Here is a 17,264-nt window from a genome sequence, read left to right as displayed (position 1 = left end):
CATTTTGTCAAATGTACCCCTCAACTTACAGTGGGGGGGGGGAAATTGCGACAGACGGCCCGCACAATGTCAAACACAATGCGCTGTTCCACGTGATGTGATAGTGATGGAAGCAGCAAATCAGGACTCAAAAATATTCCAGTACAGCAGCCCTGGAACAATCTTTAAGGCGGGAGTGCTGAGCTGCACCCCGTCTTGCTCCTGTCTGTACCCCTCACTGCCCTAAGTTGGGGCCAGTGGGCCACAGCTGGGGGCGGCTGCACAGGCCTGGGCCTAGGCCAGGAGCAGAGCCCCGGGCTGGTGCCCGGGACCCCAGGATGGCAACAGAGCCCCTGGGACCGGTGGCCAGGACCTGGGGCCGGCAGCAGGCTGAGTGGGGCCAGCGGATGGGACCCCAGGTGCCGGGGACTGGCAGTAGGACCCCAGGCCAGCATGCAGAGCCCCCAGGACCGGTGGCCAGGACCCGGGAAGTGTGAGTGCCACTCAAAAGCATCTTGCATGCCGCCTATGGCATGCATGCCATAGGGTGCTGACCCCTGATCTAGACCATCCCTGAGAGGTGTTTGTCCAACCTGCTCTTAAAAATCTCCAATGTAGAGATGCTATAACCTCCCAGGGCAATTTATTCCAGTGCTTAACCACCCTGGCAGGAACTTTCTCATAATGTCCAACCTAAACTGCCCTTACTGCAATTGAAACTCATTACTTCTTATCCTGTCCTCAGTGGTTAAGGAGAACGGTTTACCACGCTCCGCTTTACAACAGCCTTTTACATATGTAACCCTTCTGCCAGGTGGAGCTGGCAGCAAGCAGGGCCGGGTTTAATATCTAGGGGTTCCTTTCCATTGATACAACGCAGAACTGGCTCGAGCCCCCACCCAGAAACCTGGGAAATTTACACCCCTGGGCGCCTCTGAGAGGCAATACTTCCCCGCTGGCAAGCACAGAGTCTGAGTTTATCTTGATTATCTTGATTAGTCTTGATTACCATGCACATTGTAGGGAGAGTGGTCACTTTGGATAAGCTATTACCAGCAGGAGAGTGAGTTTGTGTGTGTGGTTTTTGGAGGGGGGTGAGGGGATGAGAGAACCTGGATTTGTGCAGGAAATGGCCCAACTTGATTATCATACACATTGTGAAGAGAGTGGTCACTTTGGATGGGCTATTATCAGCAGGAGAGTGAGTTTGTGTGTGGGGGGAGTGGAGGGTGAGAGAACCTGGATTTGTGCTGGAAATGGCCCAACTTGATGATCACTTTAGATAAGCTATTACCAGCAGGACAGTGGGGTGGGAGGAGGTATTGTTTCATGATCTCTGTGTGTATATAAAGTCTGCTGCAGTTTCCACGGCATGCATCCGATGAAGTGAGCTGTAGCTCATGAAAGCTCATGCTCAAATAAATTGGTTAGTCTCTAAGGTGCCACAAGTACTCCTTTTCTTTTTGAGTGTAGAAAATAAACTTTTAATGAAAGGAGGGAATTCCCCGGCATTAGTTAAGGAGAATGCCACAAGCAGGATTCATAAGCATAAAACTGTCAGCAGGGCATCCACCCCAGAATGCATGGGGCAGAGTCTTCTGCCTCATGTTCTTGAGTCCTACAACCAAAAGTTCCTTTTCTGTGCCCCTGTCTGCTTCCGCACCACACACCACTCACAGTGGTTGTCCTTGGTCAGAGAGGACCCAGAGTTCAGAGGCACAGCTGTGTGAGTTCACCTCCCGCCCAGGGAAGAAGGCACCTTGCTTGCTCCACCATTTGAGCACTTGCTTTGCCTGGCTGCCCTGCCAACCGCTGCTCCTCGCTGCCTGGCCGCCCCACTAGCCGCTGCTTCTCGCTGCCTCACCAGCCACTCGTTCTGCTCACCGCCTCACCAGCGACTCATTCGCCAGTCAACTGTCAGTCACCGTCTGCTGCCACCTGCTTGTCTGCTGTGACCTCTGCACATCAGTCTCTTAGCGATTTTCAGCTCTTTGCGGGCTGGGCAGAAACACTGCCCCATCCCAAGTGATTTCAGCTTTGACTGAGCATTTAAAATAACAAAAGGCTCCTAATGAAGTCTATTTAGCTCTTTCTTTTAACAGTGGGAAGGAACAGGTTAAACCAGACCAGGGACCTTTGGGGAGAGGCCACATCTCCTGGCTGGGACACCTGTCCCCACACCTTTTACTTTTACACGGGTCTGACATTCAAGCCCCTGGCTTAGCAAGTTCCTTTTGCTGAGGGTGACCCCTCAATCAGAACAAGCTCAGCACAGTTCTGCTCTCCTTTAGTCATACAATGAAGATGATAAAATTTCATTACCCCTGCATTCCATACTAAAGTGATTTGTAGCCCAACACCAGCCAAAGCCAATCACTTGGAGCTACACAACTGCTGTCTGCTAGATACCTATGCAGAGCAGGTGTGTTCATGTAAATACAGTTTGCTCCTGAAGTCTCTCCCACTCCCGAACTAGCTGTCAGGGGAGAGTTCATTCAGATCCTGCTTACACATACTTGAAAACTCATCTTGTCTCCCCTCAGTCTTCTCTTCTCCAGACTAAACAAACCCATTTTTTTTTCAATCATTCCTCCTAGGTTATATTTTCTAAACTGTTAATCATTTTTGTTGCTCTTCTCTCAACTTTCTCTAATTTGTCCACATCTTTCCCGAAGTATTGTGTCCAGTTCTGGGCACAGTGCCCCAGTTGAGGCCTTATTGGTGCTGAATAGAACAGAAGCTGTGTCTCTTGTATCTGGCTTACAACACTACTGCTAATACATCCCTGAATTATGTTCATGAGGTGTGGGGGGTGGGTTGGGTTTTTTGGTGGGTTTTTTTTTTCAACAGTATTACATCGTTGACTCCAGCTTAGTTTGTGATCCACTATGACCCCCAGATCCCTTTCCTCAGTACTCCTTCCTAGGCAGTCATTTCCCATTTTGTATTTGTGCAATGGATTGTTCCTTCCTCAGTGTAATACTTTGCAATTGTCCTTGTTGTCATCCTAGTTATTTCACACCATTTCTCCAGTTTGTCCAGATCATTTTGAATTCCAATCCTGTCCTCCAAAGTGCTCGCCACCCCTCCCAGCTTGATGTTGTCCACAAACTTTATAAGTGTACTCTCTGTGCCACAATCCAAATCATGGATGAAGATATGGAATAGAAGCAGACCTAGAACTGATCCCTGCGGGACCCCACTTGATATGGCCTTCCAGCTTGACTGTGCACCAATGATAACTACTCTGAGTATGCTTTTCCAAACAGTTATGCACCCACCATATAGTAGGTTCATTTTGGCTATATTTCTCTTGTTTGTTTATGAAAAGGTCACGTGAGACATTACCAAAAGCCTTACTAAAGTCGAGATATATCACATCTACTGCTTCCCACCCTGCCTCCCATCCACAAAGCTTGTTACCCTGTCAGAGAAGGATATTAGATTGGTTTGACAAGATTTGTTCTTGACACACCCATGTTGACTGTTACTTATCACCTTAATTTCTTCTAGGTGCTTGCAAATTGATTGTTTGATTACTTGCTCCATTGTCTTTCTGGGTACTGAAATTAAGCTGTCTGGTCTATAATTCCCTGGGTTGTCCTTATTCCCCTTTTTATGGCTAAGTACTATATTTTCCCTCTTCCAGTCCTCTGGGACTCTCCCATTCTCCACGAGTTCTCAAAGATAAGCGCTAATGGCTCAGAGATCTCTTCAGACAGTTCCTTAAGTATTGTATTTAGGATATATTTCTTCAGTCCCTGCCAACTTGAAGACATCTAACTTGTCTGAGTAATTCTTAATTTGTTCCTTTCCTATTTTAGCCTCAGCTCCTACCCCATTTACACGGATGTTCACTTTGTTAGGCCACATCTACACTACCATTTATGTTGGCAAAACTTATGTTGCTCAGAGGTGTGGGGGGAAAAACACCCCCCCCAAGTGACATAAGTTTCGCTGACATAAGCGGTAGTGTGCACAGCACTGTGTCGGTGGGAGAGCTTCTCCTGCTGACATAACTACTGCCGCTCGTTGAGGTGGTTTTCTTGTGTCGACAGAAGAGCTCTCCTATCTGCATAGAGCGGCTACACGAGCAATTTTACAGTGGCCCAGCTGGCCAGTACAGCAGTGCAAGCTCACTAGTGTAGACATAAAAACAATGAGGAGTCTGGTGGCACCTTAAAGACTAACAGATTTATTTGGGCATAAGCTTTCGTGGGTAAAAAGCCCCACTTCTTCAGATGCATGGAGTGAAAATTACAGATGCAAACAAATTTAACAGCATTACTTTGGGCTTGAATAGGGCCTGGGAGTGGCTGGCTCACTACAAAAGGAATTTTCCCTCTCTTGATATTGACACCTCCTACTCAGTTATTGGGAGTGGACCACATCCACCCTGACTGAACTGACCTGTTAACACCAGTTCTCCACTTGCTTCCGATGGGATTTTACCTACCAATTTGCTGCGTTGGCTAAACTCTGCCTTCTTGAAGCTCATTGTCTTTATTCTGATGTTTTCCCTCCTCCCATTCTTCAGTATCATGAGTTCTATCGTTTCGTGATCACTTTTACCCAAGCTGCCTTGCATGTTCACATTCTCAGCCAGCTCCTTGCTGTTTGTCAGAATCAAATTGAGAGTAGCCTCTCCTCTAATTGCTGTCTCCATTTCCTGGAATAAAAAGTTGTGGATTACTTTTTTTTTTTATATTGCAAATGACATCCCGTGGTGTTTTGTTAGACAGGCTGCCAGGAATGCAGAAAACAGAGGGACAGATAACGAGTAATGATTGGAACCCATAGCGTACCCTCCCTCGGGAGGGCAGAGTCCCTTACGGATGGTATTTGAGTGTATCTTTCTCATTATAGCTGTTGAAGGTAGCGATGCCTATAGTTAAGGTTGCCTGACATGTCCCATTATAACACCCTATTTTCAGCATGAATGGTGAAAGTTTGGCAAAATTAAAAGATCTGAAACTTCCTTTGCTCTTTGTCTTCCTCAGTCTGATTTTTTTTGTACCGGGAGCAAAAGTCAGTAAAGCTGTTTGGTGCCATTCTTGATTGGCTAAGCTTCCAAAGCTAAATGACCAACCTAGTGGGTGCTAATTAGCATCTCTGCTTGCTGTCACAGCAGGGAGACCAAGGACCTGGCGCGCCAATGACCCTCTTTTCCTAAGATCTGGTCCCTTCTGCTCAGTAATGAGGCACATTGGTGAGACTGTGTGTGCGGGAGGGTGTGTGGGGAGAGAAACTTGCAGGGATGACTGCCCTTGCTCTGCGAATACAGACAGTTTCGCTCTGCTCTGAGGTTGTCAACCCAGCACCTCCCACTAGCCTTAAATTCCCTTCTGTTTTTTTTTTTAAAGGGGAAAAAGAAAGAGGGGGAAAAAAAGGATTTTAATGCCAAGCAGAAAGATCCAGGTGTTTATCAGATCTGAACTTGAGAGAGCCACGAATTGGCTCTACCTCACTGATGTACAGTACTTCATCTCTTACGACACCTTAGAGACTCATGGGAAAGATAAGGCAGCTGAGTGTTTGTCAGTTTTCCACTTACAGAAATAAGCCCATTACACCAGCTGCATGTATTTGATGTCACTTGGAGTCGGACTTGCTGTTCTGGAAGCATGATCTATTAAGGGTTATTTGTAGAAGTCTGAAGGAAAATGACTACTGCACCCCTTAAATCTTGAAACACTTTCCCAGTTGGAAGTGGAACTTACTGACTTCTTCAACAGCCTTTGTGATATGGAGACATGAGTGGGCATGCCCAATAGAGGGCACTGTCTAATAATATCAAAGCAGATACTAGCCTTTCCAGCCCAGAGGCTGAAACTTTGCTCATGTCTTCGGCAATGTCACAATCTAGATGAAGCACCCCTTGTGTCCTTTCCATGAGCAGCCCCACTCATTCCAGTGGGCAAATGGTGGGGGTGGGGGTGTAAAATTGGACACTAAAGATAACTGAAAAGTGCATTTCACACTAGAGAAAACCTCCGGGAAGAGGGCTGTTAATCATCAAAGTGACGCACTCAAGGGGAGGAAGAGACTATAGCAAAACAAAGTGTCCAATATACTTGAGACATTAATTGTTAGGAGGAAGGTCCCTCCCAGTGGACCCAAACCCTGTCTAATGTCTCTCTCCTGGCGCTTGTGGGTGCTTTGGAGATGGGACACACCTGGCCCCTCCAGTCAACATTGTCTCTTCTGGGCAATTTTTAAGGAGAAGCCCTGGGACAGTGACTACCCTCCTATATTTGTCCTTCAAGACTGATGGTATGTCTTCATTGCAGGCCTCTGCCAACGCAGCTGTGTCAGTCAGGGGTGTGAAGAGGTGTGATCCCTGACTGATGCAGAAGCCCTGTTGTAGATGCAGTTACACTGGCCAAACTGCACTTTTATCAGCAAAGCTTCTTCCTCCAGGTGTGTGTGTGAGAGAGTGTGGGTGTATGTGAGTGGGTGCAGAGGGAGTGGGAATAAATGATCCTGGTAAAAGCATAACTTTATGTCTATACATTGCATCCATGCTAGGCTTGCTTTGCTAGTATAACATACCAGTATTCCCATACTGGTAAAATGCTCCTAGTGTAGACATGGCCTAAACTGTCAGGATGCATCCTGTTTGTGAAGTGTATTGCTCAGTGCTTCCCCAGCTAGTGGCCGATATACACAGAGAACAGGCTACTACTGCTACCAGCTAATAGTTACTTGGTTTAGCTCCAGGGTAGAGGGCTGTGTTGTGCTATGCTGCTGAAGATCCTGGGCGTGACCCGGGAAGGAGGTCATTACAATGATATTTGTAGAAGACCTTTTCTGTGGAGGATCCCCACACGTGTCCACCTTGGGCTTCCACCATCCAGCCTTTGGGTGACTGTCCTCTAGCGCCCATCAACAGCATCTCTACACTGGCGAAAGAGTTGCTGCGGAGCACTCAGATGCACCCTTTCTCCATCAGGGCCTTCCCCCAACTCCTGCCAGAGGAGTGCTGAGTTTCCGTGAAGAACACCAGTGAGCATCCTTGTGTTTGCTGCGTCACTTTATCCAGCCATTGTAGGGCCTGCAGCCTGCTATAGCAGATGGAACTGTTATTCCTGGCAATTGAAATCAGTGTGGAGAGAGAGAGAGAACAGCAATGTTTCTGGCTATGCTGGGAATGAGCAGCTTCTCCTTCAGTTAAGTGCCTGTTAAAGAGGTCTCCAGATCAGGCTAGAAATGCGGAAGCCATTGATGGATGAGGTGGCTCTTCTGAAGGACTGGGAAAAGGGGCTGAGAAGTTGTCTCCTGAACATGAATGGGAAAAGCCACCCGCCTTTCCTCCCAGGGTCAGCACTGATAATAAAGATGGGGAGGGAAGAAGGAAGTCCGGAAGAAGAATGGCTGGTTTGAATGGCAAGCAAAACTTGGTAAACTTGTATCTTTAGAATGAGTTTGGGTTCTAGGAATCTCCTGGATGGGTCCCTTCCAGGTTCTTCACCAGGACTTCGAAGCCTAACTCAAAACCTGGGAACTCAGCCTGCAGCATTGGAGATGATCGACCCAGGAGCTGCCTGTGAAGTTCAGTTCCAGCCTACACACTGGACCAAACCTGAACCCCAGCTCTGAACACTCCTCACACTCTGATCTGGCTCCAGAGGTCTCAGCATGGCCTCATCTCCAAGTCAAAAGAGAGCCAGCCCCTAAAAGGTCCGTCCCAGGAGTTACATGCAGCTAGTGCGAGTGTGGTCCCTTCCAGACGGACATTTAGTCATGCTGAATGTGTCCAATAAACCTGCCTGCTCTTTACCTGAATATTGAGTAGCTATGTGTAACTTAAATGGTCCTTGGAACACATGAATGGCAGTGGTACAGTGCTTCCAGGTAGGGTGACAGAATGTCCAGGAGGGAAGTAATTGCTGTGTAGAGAGGGGGATTATGAGCAGCTGAGTGTCAGAAGAGGAGCACAGAGCTCTGACCACCTCATGAGTGAGGAATCCCACCATGCCAGCGGTTAACTGCATCTCCAGTTTCACCTGTCCTGCGTAATACTGCGGAGCGCTCTGCAAGCCTCCTGTCATCTGAACACGGAGCGAAACCTCCTGTTGGCTGAACATGAAGCAACCTCGGACTGTGGGAATCGCAGGATCAGGCACAACTGATCCTTGGCAATTGCTAAACAAAAGGAGGCAAGGGAATCTTAATGCACTGAGGGCCAAATCCAGATCTGGGTTACACAGGGGCAAATCTGGAGTAAGTACACCAGAGTCAAGGAAGGAAGGACTGAATATGGGTGAAACCACCGAGGAGACTGAATGGGAGGGCAAGCTTTGCTCCCAAAGAGAGCTTCACAGAGAGGATCGGGCCCATTGGGGCAAAGATCCTGAGTCACCCCATAGCACTTAACTGTCAGAGAAGAGAGGTTCTGGAACAGCCTTCCAATAGCAGTAGTGGGGCAAACCACCTCACTAGCTGTAAGCTGGAGCTTGATACATTTATGAATGGGATGATATGGCCGGGTTGCCTGCAATAGCAGGGGGCTGGACTTGATGACTCAGGCCCCTTCCATCCAGTCCTGTGTCTCTGTGTACCCTGCCAACCCCTAAAACATCATCTTTGTTGCCATTGTTCTACACCTGCTGGAGGTCCTGCTTCCCTATGGGGGTAACGCCAGCGACCCTCCGTTAGCATCACGTGGGGAAGGAGAAGTCTGAGATCTATGGAGGGGAGGGACCTCATTGACATGAGAACCCCTCTGAACATCTCCAGACCTGCTCCCACAGAGCCCCTTTCCTCCCTTCCCATACCAGGCCTAACTGACCCCAGGACTCGTCAACTCCAGCTGCAGCGCCCTCTTAAATGGCTGCTGGGGACTTACGTGACCTGGTGACAAAGGTCGCTGAATTCAGTGCTCTGTCCACTTCTCTCTCCTCCTCCACTTTGAAGCATTAAATGACATTGGCAAATTGCACTGCTAAGTCCCCGATGCCCCAGCGAGCCCGCCTAGGCTTGGTTGCGCTACACCGTTGAGTTACGGGCTGCCAGAGTTGTCCATGGGTGGCAAATCCAGGTAAAAGAATTATTTGTATTCCAGCCTGGGAAACGGGATATGCAGCTCACCCCCCACCCAACCCATTTCTAGGCAGACCATTTTGGCTCTCTTTCTCCTATATGATCCAGAGTCAGATTCTTAATACCTCTGCTAGAATGAGCATCCCCAGTTGCCCCAGGGCCTTGGCTCAAGTTGCCAGTTGGCAGCTGTTATTCAAGGCTTTAGTGGCATGTGCCCTTCTTATCACATCGCAATTGCTGACTTTCCTCCACGATCCTTGCAGAAGCAGCCTAAGATTTGGTTTCCTAATCCTCAACTGCCTTTTCGCTGCAGCCTCCGCTCAAATGGTTCCTTTGCCATCTGTTTAATCCCATGTCCCTCCCACTCCTACTGTCTGCCGTACAAGGGGAAGCATCATTAAGGAGCATGGGGGGTGGCATCACGCATCACTTACACTGGTATAAATCTCCATGACGTTACTCTGGATTTACACCAATGCAGCTAGCGCAGAATCTGGCCCTACAACTCCCTTCCCCCATTGCCTCCCTGTCACACACATGAGACAGTTCTCCAGCACCCAGGGAAAACGTGAGGGTATCCTGAGCTGTCTTGCTCACGCTGAAGTCAATGGAAAACATCCCAGTGATGTCAAAGGGAGCAGGACTGGGCCCAGAGGAAGTGAGTGGCTGGGGACAGAGGCCCAGGTCCTCAAAGGCATTTAGGCTCCTAACTCCCATTGAAGTTAGGAGCCTAAACCCCTTCGTGACTCTAGTGCACAAATACTTCTAGCGGCTCCACTGCATGGCCCCATCCCGCATGCCACAAGCCCTGACGGTGGCCACCCACCCACCGTGCATGGGCAGCTGCTGCTCCAAGTCTGGGGGGGGCAGGGGCAGGACCGTGGGGGAGCAGCTGCTCTCCTTGGCATGCTCCCCTCTGAGCCTGGCAAATGTCTGAATGGCGTTAACGTAGCTCCAAGTGGCAATAACCTTCCCTGCCTGCCTGCACCTCCCCACCCCGGGAGAAGGGAGGGATGCCAATGCAGCTGGCCTCTGCAAGCGCCTGCAGGCAGGGGCCAGCTGCCACGTGTGTGCAGGGACAGCCTTTGCCATGGAGGGGCTGGCTCTTGCTGGGCTTTCAGCATCTTTTCGAGGTGGAATCCCTGCTCTGTTCAGGGATCAGAAGCCAAGCCCCTTTGTAGGGGGTTAGGGAGCGGTGTGGGTGGGGGCATACTCTTCTAAGCTCTGCCCCCAATAAGCTCCACCCCCCCAAATAAGCTCCACCCTTGTGAGTCAGCAGAATGAGATGCCACATGCAGTAGATTGGGCTGCTATTTAAAATTGGATCGTGCGTGTTCTCTGAGCTCCTCTAGGCTTATGCCATAAGCTCGGCCCTTTCTTGAATAGGGGGGGAAACAAGTGGTGGAATTGCCCAAATGCATGCCGGAATGAGACGTCTCATACTGCAAGCTGAGCAGATCTGTGACCTTCCCGCTCCTTCCTCGCCTTTATGAGAGAGTTAACAATCCTGGCATTTAACTTCTCACCAGGCATCTGTGTTAACCCCACACTAAGCTGAATGGGATAGTTTATATCGCTGAGCTAGTGTTCCAGCCAGGCTCGTTGCAAGTAGACATTTCTGCATTGGTTCCACTCCATTCACATTTTTGAAGTTTTCTTCACAACCATAACAGGTGGAGACTCTTTTATTTTTTAATGAAAGCTGAGATTCTGGAGAACAAGAGAGCAGGCTCAGAGAGGAGGTGCTGGCTGCTTCCAAGCCCTGCTCTCCAAAACCTCTCCCCCTGGGAAGCACATCCCCAGGATCACCATGTCGTGAATGAATTTCATGGAGTTTCCCGGGGAAGAGTAGGAGAAGCTCCTGATCATGGAGAATATCCTATTACTCTGCAAATTCAGGGCAATCTCACTTCCTGTTTGGCAGAGGAACCAGTTGAGAGCTGGACTTAACTAACTGACCTCATTGTTAAAGCCCTGGACTAGGAATCGGGCGATCAGGGTTCAGTTCCCAGTTCTGCCACTGATTCCCTGTGTGATCTTGGACAAGTCACTTAATCTCTGTGCCTCAGTTTCCTATCTTGTCTAGATATGTTAGATCTTCAGGACAGGGACTGTTTCTTACTGGTTTTGTACAACGTGCCCTTGATCTCAGTTGGGGCCCTGTAGGCATCGCTGGACTATTGACGATGATGAGATGAGAAGCATAATTGGATTCTTCATCACTCAGAAATTGCTTGTGTAACCCAACCAAGTCAGACTTTAAAATGGATAGCCCCTCCCTTTTGCACCTTATCAAAACTAGGAGATGAGGAATGTTGTTAGGCACCCAAACGCAATCAGGGATTCAAATTTGGTTCCAAAGGAACAATTTTAAGTGCAAAATCTAGCGGTTGTTTATTTAAAACAAACACACCCTTCATTTAAAAAAAAATCAATTGACTAGATTTTTCTTTAGGCCTGAAAACATACATTGGCCTAGCGACATCTGTCAGGGATGTGAAAAATCCACGTCCCGGAGCGATGCCGCTTTGCTGACCTAACCCCTGGCGCTGTGCTAGGTCGACAGAAGGATTACGTACGGCAACGAGAGAACCCCTCCTGTCACGGGCGGGAGAGTCTACACTGAACCGGTACAGCAGTAGCTGTGCCGTTATGGCGTTTTAAATGGAGACGTACCCTTAGACTTGTAAGGCCAGGTCTCCGCAACAGACCTACGTTGGTCTCACTACGTCGCTCAGGGGTGTGAAAAACCTACACCACTGAGCGATATAGTGATACCGACCTAACCCGCCATGTAGACAGCGCTATGTTAGTGGGAGAACTTCTCCCGTCAACAGGGCTACCACCACTCGGGCAGGTGGAATAACTACGCCGCCGACGGGAGACGCTCTCCTACCAACGCAGTGGAGTCTTCACTAACACACTACGTGGCTGTACGTGAAGACAAACCCGAAAACTCTTACAGTTGTAACAATTCTAGTGCCAGGAAAAAGGGGAAAGTGCCCCTTTAAAATCTTTTACAAAGCACCTAGCGAAGGGAGTATACAAACGAAGAGGAATAATTTAAATCAGAAACCTCCAAGGAGATTTGGTTCCGATTTTATTACCCCTTCTCTGCATCAAAAAATATCCTTCCAGGGCTGAGAATCTGTAAGCCAAGTTTCAGTCCCAAGGAGATAATTGGTCATAAAATACTGAAAATAGAGATTTAGAATAGTAAGTCTGACAGCTCCTTAAGTCCAGCTGAGTGAGTTATAGGCATAATATTAGAAAGCCAGGTATCCCTAGATAGTCATGATCACTTGCAGATATTCCCAATAGCTTCCACGGGCTGCTAAATCTTGCTTTTAAGGATAATTATTGTCTCTGTGTAGCTTTGGTTCTAGGAGATGCTGGAAGTGAGTTAGAGAATGCAACTATTCTTTAGGTGATCTCTGGTGAGTTCCTATAACATAAACCAATCTAGGCATAAATGCTCTGGCTTTAATCCAGCAAAGCACTGAAGCATGTGGTCCCTTTGACTTCAGTGGGACTACTCCCATGCTCAAGTGCTTTGCTGGATGGTACAAACCACTAATTAGGAGCAAATTCTACCGTCAGATAAGTGCCTGGTACTCTGCATCACTTGTGCACTCAGCTGAGTGAAGTATTAGGCCCTGAGAAAATTAACAGCCAGGGCTGGCTTCCATATACCTTAAGGCCAGAAGGTCATTGTGATCATTTAGTATGATTTCCTGCATAACAAAAGCCCTAGAATTTCCTCCAGGAAATTACCTGGTTATACCTTGAAAGACAGCACTGATCATGCAGAAATTGTTTTAACATGTAGCTAATCTATCCATCAGTTGGATGCCTTCCGAAGGATCTCCTGTATGGAGAATTTACAGATGCTCAAGTTCACTGAGCCCACCTGGGCACAGGTTCAGGGACAGGTTCTGGGCGCAGGTTCAGGGACATTTGCAAGAAGGACCTGCAAGCTGGGACGATGCTGCTAGCAACGGGCCACACTGGAGACCTGCACTGTGCCAGGAGGAGAGCTGATGTAACTGCATCACTCAGGGGTGTGGATTTTTCACACCCCTGCGCCCCTGAGTGATCCAGTGATACCGACCTAACGCCCCATGTAGACAGCACTGTGTTGACCGGAGAGCTTCTTCCACCAACATAGCTACTCTCTCTCGGGGAGGTGGATTAACTACGGGAAGCTCTCCCGTTGGCGTAGGCCTGTCTTCACTTAAGCCTAACAGTGGCGTAGCTACATCAGCGCAGCTTCACCGAGGCGGCGTTTTAAGTGTAGACCTGCCCCTAGGCAGAGCGAACGCAATGTGATATTAAGGATCTGCCTAATAAACCCAGAAAAGCCAGGAAAATCAAAGTCAAGCTGCAACCTTGTACTGCATCCTCCAGTTCCCATTTACTTTTGTGGCTCTCCCTTAACGCATCTTGTCTGCCATTTGACAGCCAGCTCTTCAGCCCCAGGAATGGGGTCTCTCTCTAGTAAGATATGTAAAGTGCCCTGTACACTGTGTGCTCTGAATAATAATGGTCCTTTAAAAACTGTAGACAGCAGAGGAAAAATAAGGACCTACCTTCCTAACCTCATTTGAAATACTCAGGACAAAAAAGGAAAAATGGCAATTTATTTTGCTGAAAGGCAAGGGCTGACCTTCCAAAGTGGGCATGATTGGCCTGTGACTCACTCCATCATGCTAATGTATAGTGTGCAAAGTGATCCATTGTCCTATGATTGATTCCCGGCTAGAGACCCGTGGTGGTGATTGCATTAGATGTTGTCATATGGGAAGACATTTACAGAAGCGCTCACCACCCACAACAAGGGCTGTGGGTTTTCAGAGGAGCACAGTGTATAGGGTGCACACCGGGTGCTGAGTGTGTTTGTTTAATTGGGCCCTTTTTTAGGTGCTTAAAAGGAAGCTGTGCTTCCTTGGAAAATCTCGATCACTTGATGATCACCTGTTCTGTTCATTCCCTCTGAAGCACCTGGCACTGGCCACTGTCAGAAGACAGGATAGTGGGCTAGATGGACCATTGGTCTGACCCAGTAGGGCCATTCTTATGGATGGAAGAATCCAGGGGTAGTTAAGGCTGGTGCTTTCATTGTCCTCCACAGACACAAAATCCCATCTTTCTCCTGTTAAAATTGATGGGAGTTTTGCCATCGACTTCAGTGCAAGCAGGATGTTTGCATATCTGTGGCTATTTGCAGGTGGTGACAATAATTTAAAGAGACAATGGCCCTGCTGGCAATGGAACAGTTCAGACTGTGTTTGTTTTTTTAACTTATGGGAGGAGGCTGCAGGTTCCAAATACCTGGAACCGTAGTTGGGCTATTTGCTGCCTTCCACCCAAGAGGAGGTTGAATTTTAGTGGTGCGCTCTGTGTGTTGTTTGAAAGGTGCTTTTTGATCAAAAGAGCTGCGTGAGCAGGAAGGATTCTTATTACCCAGTATATTGTAATGGCTTCGATGCTGATGTTCTAGTGATCTGGGGACTTCTATATTGACATATAAACCCCGCAGTGAGGGACGTGCTTGAGAGGTGTAGCATGTACTGGAGTCCAGAACCCTTTAGAAAACTGACACTTCATCCTGTACATATGCATTTAGGGTGCAATTAACCCGCTGGCCAAGGGCCTGTGATGCCCCATTGCTGGGCAAAACAGCTACACAAGGAGAGCCTTTGGCCCACCTGGGAGGCTGGCTCCATGTTGACTGTGCACATGCTGGCAAAGAAGGGAGTGTTGGGGGTGGTCTGGAGAATTGGGTCCTTACATTTGATATAGAGCTAATGGCTGGGAAGTTACCTAGGGAGGTGGTGGAGTCTCCTTCCTTAGGTATTTTTAAGGTCAGGCTTGACAAAGCCCTGGCTGGGATGATTTAGTTGGGGATTGGTCCTGTTTTGAGCAGGGGGTGGGACTAGATGACCTCCTGAGGTCCCTTCCAACCCTGAGATTCTATGAGGTGGAACAAAGAGGAAGCAGCTGCTATTCCAGCTCATGTTATGGGTTGGAGTTGAAACCTTGTTCAACCTGATGAGTGAATGTGCCCTTCATTTCCGATAGTTGTAAGAGATTGTCAAGGGGCTACACTTAAAATAAGGCCTGTTACAGTCTTCCCAGAAGCTAGCAGCATGTGGGTGGGGGGGGTCCACAGAGTATTGTAACCCCGGGGGGAACGTAGGTGTGTGTGAGAACAGCCAAGAACAGAGAGGCAGAGGCAAAAAGCTACCAGTGGTAGCTGTTGAGCACAGTGTAATCCTGGGAAAAGCTAGAGAGGCAGCATTTGGGTCTGCTGGTGAAAGTGGCTTGTGGCTGTAAGGTAAGAAACTGCTCCTTTTGTTTGTGGTTCCTGCTGCATTTGAAGAAGTAGGACTTTGCACATTCCTTGTAAATAAACAAGCTTGCCTGAAAGAGAATACTAGGCTCCATGCATTACTGCTTCTAACTGGAACATCCTCGGGGCCCCAAAATTTGAGTAGCCACTCAGGGCAAAAGTACTAATGAGGTCTTTAGCCCGGGGGGAGAGAGGCACAACAAGAACCAGTGGCTGGGAGCTGGAGCTGGACAAATTCAAACTAGTTTTTAACCGTGAGGATGACGAATCTTTGGAACAACTTACCCAGGAAAGTGGTGGATTCCCCATCTCTTGGTACCTTTTAACATCAAGACTGGATGCCTTTCTAGAAGATGCTTTAGTCAAACGCAAATGATGGGGTTAAACCGAGGGGTAACTGGGTGACATGTCCAGGGCTGTGATATACAGGAGGGCAGACTAGGTGTTCTAATGATCTCTCTTATGGCCTTAACCTCTGTGAATCTGGGTAGGGGAGGAAGAAAAGCTGAAGTAGCAATCACAGAAAAGCTGCTTTTCAGCCCCCTGCCCTTCCCTCTCGGGGCAGGGGATGTTTCTGACCACTCCCCAATCCTTCATTTGGTTCTTCTCGCCCAATCAGGTTCGTGCCAGTGTGGGTAAATTTCACCTTTTAAAGATTTTGCGTTTAAAATTCTTTAGGGCCTGATCCTGGCATCCATCAATGCCCCAAAGACTCATTGAGCCCAACAAGGGACCCTGCATATAGGCCACTGGCAGCATTAACCCTCTGTATTGCTGTTCGGAGAAAATTGCTTCCTTGATTTTCAGCTGCCAGGGAATCATCATATGACTAGCCAGCCGAATTCCAGTTATGCTGCGAAAGGTCATGTCAGTACACTGCAACATTTCAAAGACAGTATCTTAATTATAGATGGGTAAACAGTGAGGGAAATTATCCACTAGGATTTCAGCAGTTTCTCAAGAGAGTTGTGCTCTGACCACCTTTGCAAAAAGGAAATCCAAATTTGATTGTCTAATAGGTACGTATCGCACGCTCGTCACCTTCAGTAGTGCAGTAAGCACCATGACGACATCTGTCCCCTTTTGTTTGTTCACCTGGGGGAAGAAGCACGTGCAGTGGAGTGTTTTGTTTTGGAAGGCTTTTTCCAGTGCTTAATTTGTAATGAAAGAGATGCCGGGGCAGGAGCAATTTTATTACTTTCATAACTGATGCAGCAAGCTGGGGCTATGAACTGCCCAAGCCCAGAGGTACTAGGCCTCACTGTCACAAATTAAGCACTGTGGTTGGGCTTTTTAAAATACACAGTAGTAACATTTGGGTTTTAGAGAAGGCCTGGAGGGAGAGGCTGGTGTTTGTCCCTGCTTTCACCAGTCCAGAAGGGGAGGGGGGCGAACCATCCCCTGGGGCAGGTTACTTCCATGGAAGGTGAATTCTGGCTAAGGGGCCACAAGTCCGCCTTTTCTTTTGGCGGATACAGACTAACAGGGTTGCTACTCTGATAGATGAGATCTGTTTGACCCCAAAATGGAATTTGTTTCAAGGCAAAATAACTCATTTTAGGCTGAAGGGGTTTATAAAAGCTTAGATCATCCCAGGGGCACCAATCCCACCTGACCAATCATGTAGCTGGAATAGCAAAGCTTCAAAGGAATCCTCCCAGTTCCCCAAGAATTTGGGAAAGAAGAAACCTTTGGGGGCTAGTTTCAACTCGCGAACGAACCGCAGGCTGGTCAAACACACGCTTTGTGTGACCCAGTAGACGCGAAAGGCCCCGATCCTGCCATCGGATCCACGCAGGGGATCCGATGGCAGGATCGGGCCCTCCATTGGCCCTGTAGTTTGTTTAGAAACCTTTCCCCCGGGTCTCGTTAGGGACCCGGGCCGCTTCGC

Source organism: Lepidochelys kempii, chromosome 12 (genome assembly GCF_965140285.1).
Source record: "Lepidochelys kempii isolate rLepKem1 chromosome 12, rLepKem1.hap1, whole genome shotgun sequence".
NCBI lineage: Eukaryota > Metazoa > Chordata > Testudines > Cheloniidae > Lepidochelys > Lepidochelys kempii.
This window is presented reverse-complemented; position numbering follows the sequence as displayed.